The sequence below is a fragment of the Drosophila kikkawai genome, chromosome 3R, assembly GCF_030179895.1.
Source record: "Drosophila kikkawai strain 14028-0561.14 chromosome 3R, DkikHiC1v2, whole genome shotgun sequence".
Lineage (NCBI taxonomy): Eukaryota > Metazoa > Arthropoda > Insecta > Diptera > Drosophilidae > Drosophila > Drosophila kikkawai.
In genome coordinates this window covers 7,121,103-7,125,952 of record NC_091731.1, presented here as the reverse complement: position 1 = coordinate 7,125,952, position 4,850 = coordinate 7,121,103, and the positions used below count along the sequence as shown (strand labels likewise).

General features: G+C 41.9%; 1 long non-coding RNA gene across 1 annotated transcript; it reads left to right on the top strand.

Moving 5' to 3' along the window:
• The first annotated feature begins 1,661 nt into the window (after window positions 1–1,661).
• On the top strand, window positions 1,662–3,647 carry LOC138928838 (uncharacterized). The gene is made up of 3 exons (XR_011445242.1): window positions 1,662–2,266; window positions 2,335–2,833; window positions 2,895–3,647. It is a non-coding gene; the product is annotated as an uncharacterized lncRNA (long non-coding RNA).
• Window positions 3,648–4,850: the final 1,203 nt, after the last annotated feature.

Genomic DNA, 4,850 nt, shown 5'->3' with positions numbered 1-4,850 from the left:
TGCCCAACTAATAACTTCAATGACGAGACCCTTCGAACAGCCCTTATGGAAGCAGAAAATGTCATCAATTCTAGACCACTAACCTTTGTCTCTTTAGATTCAGGCGACGACGAAGCGCTCACCCGAAATCATTTACTTCTGGGATCGACGAGCGGCTATAAGCGCATGGCAGATGACAACACCGATCTAAGGCTGCGTTGGCAACAGACTCAACTATTCGCGGACAAGTTCTGGAGCCACTGGGTGATGGAGGTGGGGGGGGGGGGAGAATGTTACCGCCATAAAATAGATACCAAATCTTTAGCTGGGCGATAAAAGGTGTGACCATTGAGTTTCTAAGAATTAAAGGTATTTTTCCTGGAAATGTATCTGGCCACTTGAGAAAGCACCGGCCTTGGATAAAATACAAAGTTTTTTAAAGCTGCGCATTTTTTCTGTAAAACTTAATGAAATAAATAAAGTGACTGCTATATAAATTTGTCGAACATTTAATAACTCTACGCCAATCATCCGTGCTCTCAACAATACCCTTGCAGATTGGTTTTGATATTTATATTATAAATTTAAATGCTTAAAACACACACAAAACAGAGTTTCATTACATTTTACCTATACTTATTATGTTTACAGTTTGACAGTTACAGTTTTACATTCCCAGCCTTACATTTTCTCTACATCTACCGATCGCTCCTATGGCAGCTATATGATATAGTTGTCCGATTTTCATGAAATTTATACCAAAATTCTGAAATAATAAAAAATGCTTATATCTCAGAGTTGATGAAAATACGTTTAAAAACAACGAAGTTATCATTTTTTTTCCTATTAATTTCCTGATCGTTTCTATGGCAGCTATAAGATATAGTCATCCGATTTTCATAAAATTTTTACCAAAATTCTGGAATAATATAGAATGGCTATATCTCAAAAATGATGCAAAAATATTGAAAAACACCCAAGTTATATTTTTTTTCTAAAAATTTATCGAACATTTGTATGGCAGCTATACGATATAGTCGTCCGATCCGGCCCGTTCCGACATATATAGCAGTGAGAGTATATAGAAGACTATATGCAAAGTTTCATTCAGATAGCTTTAAAACTGAGGGACTAGTTTGCGTAGAAACGGACAGCCGGACGGACAGACGGACATGGCTAGATCGACTCGGCTGTTGATGCTGATCAAGAATATATATACTTTATAGGGTCGGAAACGTCTCCTTCACTGCGTTGCAAACTTCTGACTGAAATTATAATACCCTGCAAAGGTATAAAAACAACCTAGTATTTCGTATAAAAAGTAAATATTAAACGCACCGTACGAATTAATAGTGGTCAAATTTATATTATCATTTTAATGACACATTAAAATAAATAAATATTATTGTTGTTGTTGTCGAAGTACAATAAATTTTTTTGTTTTAAACTTAAGAGAATAAAGTTATCTATATATATAAAAATGGAGACAAAAAATGTTACTAATGGCATCACAAGAGAACGGCTGGGCCGATTTGGCTCAAATTTTTTTCAGTTGTTTGTAATTGTCAGAAGAAGGTAAGAAGGTAAGAGAATTTTGGGAAGTCCTTCCGGAAAAGTCGCTAGCGGCTCAACAGATGGACACACTGTTGTATGTAAAATTCTGAAACACCCTACAAAGATCATAGCTGCGTTGAAATTGTGTATCAATGAACTCGGTAAAAAAATATTTAAACAAAAAAATCGAGCTAACGAAGCATTACCAATTGGAAGTAATGCCTGCTGTTAGACGATCAAGACTTGGACGGCGTTCACGCAATGCAATAAGTATTCAGAATTCCCGTAATAGTCGGACGCAAGAGGAACGTACAGAAATAAATGCATCGATACGTGCCCAAATGGCACAGCTTCTCGCTCCACAAAGATCACCTCAGGCCCGACATAATAATAGAGAAAGACGAGCCGCAAATGAAAACTTGAATCGCGCTGCATTCGCATACAATCCTGAAACATCCTACAAGGATCTTACTTGCGTTGTTATTGGTTCATTGTCTAGGATTGCAATGCACTGAAGTTTCGGTTGGAAACCCCCGGCTTATGCTGTGCAGGTGGCAAAATTAAATTGCCCGTTTTGGCTCATCCACCAGGGCCATTGTATTCGCTACTATATAGAAATTCAGCCCAATCAAACAGTTTCTTAAAGCTTGCACAAAAATATAACGGATGCTTTCGAATTACGTCATTTGGAGTCGAGGTTTTTCATCAATCAGGCTACAATCCAAGTTATAAGGTAATGGCGTCTCTTTATTATCAAAATTAACAACTGACATTTTTTCGAAATTGCATTCCAACATTCAGATTCATGGGCAAATTCACCACCGAGCGGGCGCTTTGTTATCACCACAAAACAAAGATCTTAAATTCCTTCAGATCTATTTCATTGGTGATTCGGCAGTTGAACTAAATCACCGCTGTGCAATTTTTACTGAAACTTAACGTGAAATTATCGAACAATTGCAAAATCTTCTCTATGAGCATAATGAATTGGTCAGATTGTTCAAAACTGCATTGGATATAATGCATTATGACGAACACAAAATCATTATCAGCGCTGACAAAAGACCCACTGGTAGCCATGCAAGACAATTTAACGCTCCCACTATCAATGAACACGCAGTGGTGATTGTTGGCGAGAATGTGGAATAACGCGATATTGTTTTTAACCGTCGGGATAATGGCCAAGTGCAGCGAGTTTATGAGACTCATCGGTCACATGATGCTCTTCAATATCCGTTAATGTTCTGTCGTGGAGAAGATGGGTATCACTTCAACATAAAGATGGACAATCCAACGACAGGTTTGTTTACAAGTCATCACTTCTTTTTGATTCTACAACTAAGTTTAAATTCAAATTCTAGGTGAAGAAACGAATAAGAAGGTCATCTCTATGAATTTTGATGCGTATCGATTCATGATTCGACTAGATGTTGACAATCATCTGTTAAGATACCACCGTTTGTTTCAACAGTACTGTGTCGACATGTACGTCAATGTAAAAACGGAACGTCTCAATTTCATTCGTTTTAATCAGTCGAAGTTCGGTCAGACGAGTACATTCACTTGCGTGACGCTATCGCTACTGAAGGACACGCGGCCAACATCGGTTGTTTGACCAATCTCCCAGCTACTTATGTTGGAAGTCCGCGCCATATGCAAGGGCAAATTTAAAGGAGAGGTAGTTCTTATCCCACGAATTCCTATTCCAACAGATCCTCCATTCCATTTCAAGACGATTCAGTTCCCAGTTCGATTGGCATTTGCGATGACCATCAATAAATCGCAAGGCCAATCGTTGGAAGTCTGCGTGATAAATCTAGAATATCCATATTTTTCACATGGCCAGCTATACGTAGCCTGTTCGCGTGTGGGAAAGCCGTCATCATTATTTATTTTTACACCGGATAACAAAACAAAAAATATTGTTTATCAGATCGCTCTCCACAGATTTCAAGTCAAAAAAATTTGTCAATCCAACGACAGGTTTGTTTAAAAGTCATCACTTCTTTTTGATTCTCAACTAATTTTGAATTCAAATTTTAGCCTAAAATTTTTAGGAGAAGATAGGAATAAGGTCAGCTCTATGAATTTTTATGCGTATCGATTGATGATGTTTCAACAGTACTGTTTCGACATGTAAGTCAAAGTAGAAACGGAACGTCTCAATTTAATTTGATTTAATCAGTCGAAGTTGGGGCGAGATAAAGTTCGCCGGGTCCGCTAGTAGTACTATACAAAATCATTTTTATATGTGGTATACGTTATTATGGACAATATCGTTTGCTGAACATTTTATACGAGTAAAAAAGCTGCCGTACGAATTTATAGTGGTCGGGGCTCGTAGTCCGAACTAGTTCGGATCGCGGTGAACTGGTTCGAACCACAAGTTCACGAAAGCTATGACAGCTCGCGTTTTCCGGCACTCGATCTCTTCCGCTGGTGACTTTTGACTTGGTCAGACGTGCCCAACGCCGCGCTCCGCGAATAAACTCGAAACGCACCCGCGCCAGCTTTCTGTAAGGCACTAGTAGGGCTCATACATAATCAGACCAACAATAAAAACTAACAACCAAATCCGCCATTTGTCGTATTTCTCGAGTAGTTTGGCCCCGTTTCAGGTTCCTCTGTTCCCTGCCCGCTGACGCCACAAATATTGCGTTTCGGAACTTCCATCCGCACCCATTTGCGGTCGTCCAGCCTTCCTTCGTTCCTACGTGCCCCGTTTGTGCCCGCAGCCGCAGCTTCACGCCAGCACAGGCTTTTCCGTGCACAGCGCGCTCGCCGCGACTGGGACTACATCTACTCCTCTGCCCCGCCCAGATTAGGAATCCTTTCCGTGCCCGCAGCCGCAGCGTCACGCCAGCACAGGCTCTTCCGTGCACAGCGCGCCGCCGCGACTGAGAGTGCGTCTTTCTCCCGACCCGCAGCCCGCCTCCGCGACCAATGGGAGGCGAGTCGTAGCTAGGCGACGCCTCTCTGATCCCTTGGCCTACATCTCGGCCCCTTGCGGCGACTCTGGGCAAGATCGGGCCAAATTCCGTCAGGAGCCCAATTAAGTTGCCACCCCGTCGACATAGCAAGCAGTACGCACAAGCAGTGTGCACAAGCAGGGCACAGAAGCAGTGCGCAAAGCAGGGTACCAAAGCAGTGCGCACAAGCAGTGTGCCAGAGTGGCCCGCAGCCAGCAGAGAGCGTGCCGCACCAGAATCCTGACCACGCGGTCGACCAGGTCGACTACTGTCCGCTATCCGCCAACAACCACAACAATAGGGGTGCGCAAGCTCGCATCCCGGGCCCCCATACGCTGCTTATAATAA